The sequence below is a fragment of the Protopterus annectens genome, chromosome 13.part0 (genome assembly GCF_019279795.1).
Source record: "Protopterus annectens isolate FY-2018-M chromosome 13.part0, PAN1.0, whole genome shotgun sequence".
In the NCBI taxonomy this organism is placed as follows: domain Eukaryota; kingdom Metazoa; phylum Chordata; order Ceratodontiformes; family Protopteridae; genus Protopterus; species Protopterus annectens.
Window position 1 is genome coordinate 932,080,168 of NC_056747.1, and position 12,095 is coordinate 932,092,262.

The following is a 12,095-nucleotide window of genomic DNA, read 5'->3' on the forward strand; positions in this document are numbered from 1 at the left end:
CACGTTACTGACAGGCACTCCATGCTTGTCATAAAAGGCATCCTCGGATCCAGCTCTGATGGTCCTTTTGCACATCCACAAAATGAACAGCATTGGAACCACTAGATCCCAGGATTTAAATTTTGTTTTAGATTTTGTTTGTAACATGAATATGACATGTTATTGAGACAGATATGTGACTCAGAAGATCCCCGTGTCCTGCAACAGGTCCTCAATCCATGTGAAGCAGAGTATATCCATAACCCTATTTAAGCATAATCTTCACCAATGGGTGGGAAATCAGAAATTCACCCCAGATTTGGCCTCTATATCTCTGATAGACAGAGGCAGATAGTGATGGCCAAACTATCATAGTCCCTGCCCCCCACCCCCCCACACACACACAGATAACCTCTAGAAATTTTCTAACTAACATATCTTTCATAATAAATGCCCATGATAGATAGGGACACAACTGGGCTGCACTGCATGGTTAGGCTTATAAAGACCCTGGTGGTTGTTAACCTAGTATATACAGTACCAATAAACCTATGAAACTATTGCTTACCTTTCAAAACACGTGTGCTATGATCCTACTATGCCCAGCAACAGCACTGATTTCCTGCATCACTCTCATTGACATCTTATACTGAGATGCCGTGTCTGCATCACCTTTCTCCATGAGCTGCATATCATGCATGCATACAGTCTGCATCTATGTCTCCTGCAAGATGAACTTTCCCAGCTGTTGTCTCATTAGGAAGCCCGTAGTAAGACATGTACCACTATATGCTGCACATATCACTCAGTGTGTGTGTGTGTGTGTGTGTGTGTGTGTGTGTGTGTGTGTGTGTGTGTGTGTGTGTGTGTGTGTGTGTGTGTGTGTGTGTGTGTGTGTACATGACTGCCCTTATCTGACTCATGTATATGCACAATATTCTCTCTTCCATTTGTTGATGATGAACCTGTCGGTATCATGCAATGCATACCCCCATCCTATACTAACAGTAGTACTGGGTATGTTATCTCTGGCCATAATAATGCATCATTGTGTTGATGGCCTTTATAGCACTGCACATTTTGCCTGTCATTAAGATGTAGAGTCATGTCTTTCTATATGTACAGTGGTCACTGGGCCCTCAGTACCATGCCCTTACTCTCAACATGCACAGGCTTCTGTGTGCCTTCCCCCATCAGCATAGCTAGACATGTAACTTTCATGCCCTTCTGATATACCACAGTATCCTCTCACAACCAGACACATAACTGTCTCACCCTTGTGGTGTGTTCCGTCACAGTACCCCTTACAGCTGGATGGGCAATTTATATGCCTTTTTGTTGTGTGTCTTACCACAGTATCATCTGGTAGCTAGATATGTAAGTGTCATGCAATTGTGAATTGTTCACTGATACAGTATTTCCCCACAGCTGATCATGTAACTGTCATGTCCTTATGCCACCTCACCCACATCTGCTGGTTGGTGTCTATCTGTGTTGCTGACATCCATAATGGGAGTAAAGTTCAGCACAGAGGTGCATTAAAAACTGTCTTGTGTTCTTTCCATATGACTGTATCTAAGGCTAATGTTTTCTTAAGTGAACTCCTTACTCCTGACTTCTTCATCTTAATATAGTCTCCAGCTGTATGGCCATCATGCTTTATATCATGTCACAATGGACCTTGTAGTATGTCAGTCTATTAATGAGAGAAACTGCAATTGTGTCTAAATCACTACCATTATGCATTGTTCTATTAGCTCTAAGCAGCACTAGCCTGCTCATTCCTACTCATCCAGTTGCTAATGAGGCATGTGCACAATGTTTATGCTTGGAGACTACTACATTTGCAGCACTGCAACTCTTTCTGTGGATACATTAGATAGTTCACTGCTGCTGTCCTGTGATAGGCATCATACAATGTTCTAATACGTGGTCATGTACAGGACTACCACTCTGCCTATTGAGTAGACCTGTTGAGTAGAAATGGCCTCCACAGGGGCTGGATACAGCAAGATGACTACCTGGTGTCAGAGAAAGTGAGAGACAGACCAGGATTTTGAGGACTAACTGCTAGGTGATAATGATGGCCCATTATATAAGGCAGATACTTGGCACCAAATTGCCAGGAAAGTGAGTGATACCACTGACATCACCATTTCTGGTGAAAACTGCTGCCACAAACATAGAAAACTACAATGGTGCCCTCACTCTCAGATAAGGGCAGGACATGCTGGAGGGATATACTCCTGTCCCAGCGACTCCCCTCACTCTGGAATAGAATCCCAATCCATATTCGACAGAGCTCCTCTATGACCCTCTTCAAGAGAAATCTTGATGAGTGGATGAGTAATCCTAAGTTCTGCCCTGGGATCACTTCAGGAGCCCTGTTGACAGAGGCCCAGGTTACTAATCTAATGGGGAGGTGAAAGCCATCACTCTGTGGCTAGGCTTATAAATGCCCATGGGCAGATAGCCTAGTACTTACCTATGAACCTATGAACTTATTGATTCATCAGGTTAGGGAGATTGTAACTTTTTTATTGTAAGCACTGAATATTTGCATTTTTTCTACTGTATGACTTCATCATCTCTTGACAGGCTGAGTGGTATACTAAGTTCCTCATGGTTTCTTTTATAACAGCTAAGACATGTCACCTGAACAAGAAAGTCTAGGACGCCGCTGTCTGACTATCTCTCCTGGCAATGGGTGTATATACTGTGTGCCTTACTGCAATGTGCAAACACAACTCTATTTGTAAAATGTACATGTACTAATGAATTCTGTTGTTTCTCTTTCTGATTTTGTGTTGTCCTTCTACAAGTCCATTGTGATAGAGGATGGGTTGGCACAGTGAATACCTGTGTCATTGACAGATGATGGACCTGGTTCTGGTTCATCAGTGGTCACTAGGTCTGCCTCTTTGCAGGGAGACAGAAGACACCTTGTTTAAGTTGACCTGGAGGACTCATTGGTGGCCTCACTGTGAAACTATCAGGAGGGGTCCTGAAGAACTCCTTCTTATGAGTTTCGCCTAGAAGGGTACCACTGAGGTCACACAGTGTCAGCTTAAGATGGATTTTCCAATGTACATGAATAGCTGGATGCCCACCTAGACATGGCAGAGTGTTTTTATGTATGGTTGTTGGAGTCATGCAACCATCCCACAGTGATAGTCAGACCATCCAGAAGCAGTCTGCTCATGATATTAGTCATAAAGATGACTGATATCTAGGTGGGTTATCCTCTGGGCTAATCTGTCATGCCTCCTGTACCCTGCCCTATCCCCATTCATGTATTTTCCTTCTTTATGTGTTATTCCATCTTCCTTGATTATATGTTCATAGGTTCACAGGTGTGTACTAGGCTAATGGACCTGGAGCTTTTACAAGCCTAGCCCATAGAAGTGCCCTGGCATTGTGCCGCCCAACATTAGTTCCCAGTGTTTCTATCAAGTAGAGCCACTGCAATGATCCCCAGGGTGTTGTTTTATTATGATATAATTATACAATTTAATTGTTATATGCAATGTAATTTTTATATAGATTTTTAAAGAAAAGAAATACTAATGTCAGAGAAGACTTGTGCCATTTACAATACTTTGTTTAACTGAAGCACCATGTTGTTGTGAGCTAATGTGCACTTGCCAGCAGGTATATTTTTTCCTAGCCTTAACTTAGTGGAATGTATCTGTAAAGACATTCTGGAAAATAAAATGTCATGTATCATGGGGCTACACCAATAATTATGCTCATCATAAACTTCAAGATTTACCTTTATGCTACTGAGACTGTACTTTTTTTCATAAGCAGCAAGAAACTAGAGTGCCTGTGCTCTGTGCAGCTTCAGCTCATATAACAAGAATAAGCGACTTGTGAGATGTATCCAAATGTGCAAGCAGTTGCTGAGTTCAGCATTGTTCCATTGTTCATAGACATGACCTAGCACTATATTCATCAGTGTAGAGTTGTGGGGGTCTAGATCGTCATAAAGTAAACAGCAGGCACAAAGCATGCATCAGCCCTTGATAACCTGGGGGAGGGAAGTTGGCATAATGTTAAGGTGTTTACATTATGAGCACAAAGTGCAGGGCTTGATTCTCACATAGGGTAATTGGCTAGGCTTAAAAAAGACCTAAAGGGCAGCTAGCCTACTACTAATCTGTGAACATATGAACTCATGTTATCCACCAGATAGTCTATTATGTGATGAAGCAGATTCTCTCTTTCCTTGCTAGTTATATAGGATCATAGGAAGTTACTAGGCTATTGGCCCAGAGGCTCTTATAAGCCTAGTCAAGAGTTTAGCCCATGCATAGACAAATCACCATCCGATGCCCCTATCCAGCAGAGACACAGGTGGAATCCCAGGGATGTATTTTCTATTTCCCATCCAGTTATCCAGATTGCACTTAAAAAAGGGGTAAATAGGTACTCTGCTTGACAGGGAGAGGGAGTCTATTACATAGATGGGGGAGTATCTGGGACACAAATCTGTCCAGCCAGCAAGTCCTACTGATGTCACAGACCAGGTTGAGGCCATGTGTGCAGGTTTCTCGAGTGGAGCTTGACTTGTGGATATGCAGCAGTTCCATCAAGGCGGGGTCCGAGATCTCCTTGTATGCCAAACAGAGGTCACCTCTGAGGAGTCTGTAGGAAACAGAGTACAGGGATACGGTTTTTAGCCTATCTGTGTATGGTAGATTTTTCAGGCCCTGGATTCTCCTGGTGAGGAACCTCTGTGGTCTCTCCAGCTGCTGCATGTGTTTTGTGAGGAACATGCTGAATGGGGCATTGTACTCAATAATGGGCCTTATAAGGGAAGAATACAGGGATGTTATGACCTCCTTGTCCCTGGATGAGATGCCCTTACTTATGAGGTGGGCCATGTGGAAAGCTTTCCATACAGTGGAAGCAACATGATGGTCAAAAGTCAGGCTGCTATCAATCTAGGTGTCCAAATCCCTCACGACTGACTGAGTGCTTAAAACATTGCTATTAATGTGATCATTTGTACGGATATCTCTCTCCCCAAAGGGGATGATGATGCATTTTTTGTATTTAGCTTGAGGCCATGTTTCTGGCACCAGTCATTTGTTTGGGTGAAACCCTCTTGGAGGATGTCCACTTCACTAGGAGAATTGATGACAGCTTCCAACTAGCAGTCATTTGTAACTTGGTCAGCCATAACCCACTGGTTTTGGCCTGTACCTCAGAAAAGTATATCCCAAATAACAGAGGCCCCAAGACCAAACCCTGGGGTATGCCACTCAATACAGGTCTACTGCTTGAGGTTGCTTCCCCTATTTTGACAAGGTGTGTTCTATCAGTGAGCCAGTTTCATCTCCTACCGTCACCATTACCTGTTTTCCTCCGTCTATATATCTATTTCCTCTTCTGCTGTCATTACCTCATATGCCCTTTACAATCCATCTATTTTCATTTTTATTTTATCTCTGTTTGCCCACCCCCTGCTGCCTTCCCTGTTCCCTCTATCAACTTCACATGAATGTCTTATCTTCGCCACCTTTCCTTTCTCTTCATATATATTTTAAAAGGGTTTCTGCCCCACAAAAATTGTTCCCAGTTCAGAAAGCAGTGAGGGATGTCATCAGAATTAATGACAGACTTGTGGCAGTCAGACTCCAGTGTAATGATAAAACAGTATTTGTAATCTCAGCCTATACTCCACAGCAGGGTTGTGACTACCATTAAAAGAGTGCATTCGTACAGCAGTTTCAGGAGCTACTAGATAAAGCAGGACAACATGAACTGATGTCGATAATGGAGGACTTGGATGCACATATCAGGACAGACAGAATGGGATATGAGGACTGCCTGGCTCCACATGGATAGAGCAACAGGAATAAAGAAGAACAGGCCATTCTTGATTTCTGCCTGTCAAATGGCTTGATAATAGCCAACACATGGTTCAGAAAGAGAGACAATCACAAGACCACATACAAGAGTAGCAAACATGCAACTCAGGTAGACTTCTTCCTAATAAGGGAAGTGCTCTGGGGTAGAATCAGTGATTGCAAAGTCATCCTCAGTGAAACAGTCCCACTGCCCATAGCATAAACCATGGGTTGCCACAATCAGCTGCAAGCAGTGGTCAGAGAAGGCTCTACGTTCAACAGAGAGAAGGCTGAAGACTTGGAAGTTGACTGGAAAGAAAGTACAACAGTTCAAGGAATTACTCAGGGCCCTAACACCCCAGTGCTAGGAGGAAATAGGTGGATTTGACGAAGAATGGCAGCAAGCACCTCAAAACAGAATGTGTGAGAACTACAGAACAGATATGTGGCTGAGCCAGGTATGGAAATAAGGTACATAAGGAAACATGGTGGTGGAATGCAGATGTCTAGGAAGTCATCAAAAGAAAGAAGGGGTGCAGGAAAAATGGGGGATAGAAAAGACGGACCATGCTAGGAAGAAATACTGGCTGGATATCAAAAAAGCTAAGAAAGTTGTTGCAATAGCAAAGAACAGGACATTGAAGGCAATCTAGCAGCTTCTGGAAAGTTTCTCAGGAGGTGGCACAATAAGACCTCCGGTAAAGACATAAGATAAAAATAACAATCAGACACCCTTCATAAGGGATGCCAGCAACAAACTTCTCACCAGTCCACAGGACATCAAAGGCAGAAGGAATACTTCCAGCAGATTCTAAATGAAGAAAACCCCACAGAAGCTGTACTACCCAGACACCGCTGAGGATGAGAGGAGAAGAGTAGCCCACCCTAGAAGAAGCATGAAAATCACTACGGAAAATGACAACAGGGAAAGCAGCCGTCTCAGACGAGCTCACAACAGATACGATAAAGATGTTGAGTGAGTTTGGAGAGAAATGGCTCCTGAGGGTACTCATAGCAATATGGAGAGAAAGATGTATCCCAGATGACTGAAAAATAAGCATACTAGTGCCAGTGTTCAAGAACAAAGGGGACATTCACAACTGTGGGCAGTACGAAAGCATCAAACTCTTGTCACATTGCATAAACGTTCTGGAAAGGATAACTGATAAGCAGATATGTAGAGCAGTAGAAAGTAAGATGGGGGATGAGCATATTCAGATCAGGATGAAGCACAACTGACCCAATGTTTTCAGTGAGACAGATAGTTGAAAAAAGCTAGAGATGTCCAAGTGGACATTCCTTGACTTGGAGAAAGCATATGATAAGGTCCCAGGAAAGTTGATTTGGGCAATACTGAGGTGGCTTGAAGTCCTAGAAACATCAGTAGAATTAGTGAAGGCTATTTACAAGTTCCCAATTCAGGGTCATAAAAGGGGAGTGGGTGTGCACCAGGGTTCAGCTCTGAGCCCACTGCTATAAATACTGGTGATGGACTACATAACCAAACATGTCGCAGGAGACAAATCAATCAATTTGCTGTATGCAGACAATGTGGCATTATAGGCAGACTCTGAGCAAGAACTTCAGCAAAGGATAGGGAATGGAATGCAAAACTGAAAGCATATGGGATGAAACTAAGTACAGATAGGACAGTGGTAGTAGCAGCAAATTGTGGAAATCAGAAGAAGTTGAAAATTGAGATAGAAGGAAAGATATTGGAACAAGTTAATAGTTTCAAGTATCTGAAAAGGATGGTTGAAGAGACAGGAAGTCTGAATGACGAAGTCAAAGCTACAGTCAGAGGGGCTGCAGCCAACTGGCATACAGTGTCAGGTATAGTGTATGACAGAAGAATGCCAAAGAAGCAGAAAAGTAAGGTGTACAAAACAGTAGTGCGACCAGCACTATTGTATGTTACAGAAACCTGGGCAGTAAAGGCAGACCAGATGAGGACACTAAAGGTGATGGAGATGAAGTGCTTGAGATGGGTGGTAGGATGCACTATGTGTGACAGATGAAGAAATGAGGATATAAGAGCAAAAGCCAAAGTAGATCCAGTTGCAGAAAAGATCAAAGACAACAGATTACGGTGGTTCAGGCACATGTGCAAAACAACAGAAGACAATCTGGTGAAGATTTAGGAGAGAAAAGAAGAAGGTAAGAGGAAATGAGGGCATCCAAAACAGGTGGATGGATTGCGTGAGAGAAAATCTGCGACAGTCAGGCATGAGTGGTGAAGAAGGCAGGAGTGAAACATTGAACTGAGAGAGATGGTGACAGCTAACATGACACCCTGACCTCATCTAGAAAATGGGAAAAAGGGGGTTGATGATGATGATGATGATAATGATGATGATGAATTTCAGCTCTGCTTTCTAATAAGGGGTTGCATGTACAGAAGCACAGCTGTATCATTTTACAGCAGGTGCTGTTCCTCATCTAGCATCCTTCAACACTAAGTTGAGGAGCAAAACAAAATAGGTCCATTCTCCAAAATGTTGCTTCACAGCACTAGAAGAGAGCCAGTTCCTAATGCTATGACCTTATACTCTAGAGGGCCAAAAAAAGAAAATATAGGTTCATTCTCTAATTTGGCATTCCTCCCATCTATCTTAAGGAAAAGGACCAGGTCATACTGCCCTATGCTCTCACATGCTGTTAGAGACAAAAAAAAATGATTTGCAGATTGCACCACCTAACATAATGTGCCTGGGCCAGCTGGTCCTTTTCCACACCCTAGCTACTCTACTTTGCAAGTATGTAGTACCAGTGCATGCTAAGAATTTACCATCACTGGTCTTGTAAATGTCCTTTTATATTAAGAGCAAGAGTCATACTAAAATGAATCACCTTGGTACTTCAACATTAGACTCCCATTGGTCATAAAATGGACGTGCTTATATTATAAATAGTGTTCTTTAAAGAATGTTCTCTGAAGCCATACTCTTTGTTACCCTCCTGAAGAACAGCCCATTTTCTGGGGTGATGTAGATCCATGTATTATCACATTTCAGGTGAGTGGACTTTTTATACATCGCCTCCTTGTTTTGTTTTTTTTTAATTTCACATTCAGCAGGATCACCTGTCACGTGACTGATAATACATATATGTTTACATCTACTCAGCCCAAATAATCAGACTTGACATTCATATCCTGACAACTGAAAGGCCATGTTTGTTGAAAGCAATGGTGAACTAATCATCATGTGACAACATACACTGAAGAAACCACTGACTTTCTGATCATATAGATTTCCTGACATAAAATAAGTAGTAAAATCATCAAAATAAACATTTTTGGGGGGACAAACCCATTCTATGTCTTCAAGTGGGAAGATCCACCCCTACCTACCCTGATAATTACATATGACAACTAAGATTACACAAACATGAAGAAAGGAAAGCAGTTAATAATATGTAATAGTAACTGTATCCCCTTCTCCATGTTTGCAATCTAACAATGAATCAGTGCTACCAGGTGATCAGATCTTACAATTACCATCGGCTGTTGATAACAACAGCAATTATTATTTCAGAAAATACCTCTATTGGTCCCAGCAATATATCTGGATGCTTGCTCGACAGAACCATATATGCCCTCTCTGAACTCCTATAACTGTTCAACTTAAGCATAACCACTGAGTATGTTCCTGAGGTGTCAAATCACTGTAACTGTGCCATACCTCAGCTCCTGGGAACTAAAGACCCTTCAGCTTGGTAAGCCTACTTTGCAAAGTGAAAGACTGTTTTGCATGCTTTCCACTGATGACTATGTTAAGATTACAAGACACAAGAATAACTTAATAGTGAACAATGTTCTTAAAAGTTTGCATGATCTGAATGCTAAAAACAATATTAGCGCAGATGTATTCAGATATTTACGAAGTCCCCCAAAATACCTATGATACATGGGATTTCTAAATTACATAAATCGACTGTTACCCCACCAATGAGACCTATAGTCCCCACAGGAGGTTGGGTAACTAAACCCATATCTAAATATCTTCAATCACAGCTTAGACATGGTTTTGAAAGAACTGTGACTATAGTGAAAGATACTATTGAGTTCTTACATAACCTTTATGATTGGTCACTGTTAAATAGTTTAAATGGACGTCACACTGTGACCTTAGCTGTTGACTCTCTGTTTACTGTGATACCCATTGATATAGGTATACAGTCAGTTAAAGAGTTTTTATTGGATTATACTGAATATACACAGTCCTACATTAATACAGTATGTGAACTCTTGTTTTTGGTGCTTTCAAATAATGTTTTTCTTTTCTAAATGCAATTATATTAGCAGGTTCATGATGTAGCGATGGGTACACCCATCGCTAACACTTATGCTAATATTGTTATGTTCATCTGGGAACAGAAATGTATTTTGTCATCTGAAAATCCATTCTCTGAGAATGTTAATATTTTATCACTGTTTTGTGGATGACCTTTTTATAATCTGGTAAGGAAATAAAGGATCCTTTGACTTATTTTTGAGTATATGTCAAACTCAAGCAGTTTTCTAAAATTTAAGCACCGTTTTTCTTCAGAATATATTGGTTTTCTGGACATGGCCATACTGAAAAATGAATTAGGTAAATTATAAACTTTGCTATATAAAAAACCTGTTAAGGGAAACAAGTATTTACATAGAATTAGTATTCACCCCAATTTACATTTAGAAACATTATGAAAAATCAGATGCTGAGGGTAGCTAGATTAAATACTATAGATGTTAATATGGAAAAACAGGTGGAAACTGCAAGAGCTGATTGTCTCCAAAGAGGATGTAACTTATATGAAGTTGATGCCATTTGCAGAGATATCAAGGTACAACAAAATACTGCTAAACCTACTTTTTTTGCAGAGTGTGCAATTTGTAACACAAAGTTAAAAAGTAATTTCCCAAGATGTTTATTAGTGTATAATAAAAATACTAATGCAGTTAAACACATAACCTATAAATAACGGCACATTTTAGGAGACATTCCTGAATTAAATAAAGTTATTTCTCAGCGACCTCATTTTGTGTATAAAAGAAACACTAGCTTGAAGCATTTGCTTTGCTATAAAGAACAACTGCGTAACATTTTACATGTGGGACAGTTAAAAAAGGTACCTATAAGTGTGGTAAATGTGTTTATTGTAGTTACATCTAAACTGAAAAAAAGTTTATTTATATTGTCAGTGGTAAAGAATCTGAATTAAAAGCATACGGCAACTGTAAAACTTAAGATCCTGGTTTATTTTGTTGTTTGTGGCCAGTGTGATTCTAAAAACTAATCAGAAGCTAAAGGAGTGTATTGGCAGTCATGTTTCTCAAATAAAAAGGCATGTTATAACTAACGCATTATATAAGCATAAAATTCATAAGCGTGCTCTTCGTGAGTTTAGATTTTTAATATGAAGTGTGTTACATGAATCATTAAGAGGTAGAAGTATACATAATACTGAAATGGAAGAATAGCTTGGATTCTGCCATTAAAAGCACATATTCCTCTGGGTCTAAATGGTGTTGTAACTTTAAAACCTCATTTAAGAGAAAAGCAGAAATGTGTTTAATTAATTACGTCTTTGATGATGTCATGTGACTTTCTTTCTTTCTTTAAATTGAATTTTAAATGCTTTTTTTACGTGCCTGATGAAATCCTTTGGGTGAAAGGTTTTAAATTCCATTTTGCATTAAAGCTTTAGATACTTTATCCCAGTCAGCCGTGGTTCTAGTGATTTTGTTTTATTGTATTTTACGCTTTTGGAAATCTACTGGATTTATCATTTGTTCAGTTGTTTGGTTTTACTTTTCTTTAGCATGCTACTCAGTCCTTGGTCACTAGCAGAATTGATAGTTATCCTGTCTTAATAATTAATAACAAGAATTCCAGTAGCAAAACTTTATTCTGTCATTCCCCTGATATCTCAGCAATGCTTTCCTGGGAGGAATGCTAAGAAATTAACTTCTAAAAAGAAAAACAATCTATATCTATCTAAGTAGCTATATAAATATATATATATATATATATATATATATATATATATATATATATATATATATATATATATATAGATATAGATGGATAGATAAATGAAATCAGCATTTAAAACACTGACAACAAAATAAGAATTTAAAACAAGGACAGTTAGTTTTACACAACTAGATTTAACTAATGACCTGGGAAGCAAATAACATACAGCACCTAACCACAGAATGCTAAGGGAGACAAAATATTAATGGAAAAAAATATATCCTGTAATGCTGCTATC

At 40.0% G+C, this 12,095-nt stretch overlaps 1 protein-coding gene across 2 annotated transcripts in view; it reads right to left on the minus strand.

Moving 5' to 3' along the window:
- Nucleotides 1–12,095, minus strand: part of FNDC1 (fibronectin type III domain containing 1) — a 541,793-nt gene that overhangs the window by 170,346 nt on the left and 359,352 nt on the right. The window lies entirely within an intron of this gene.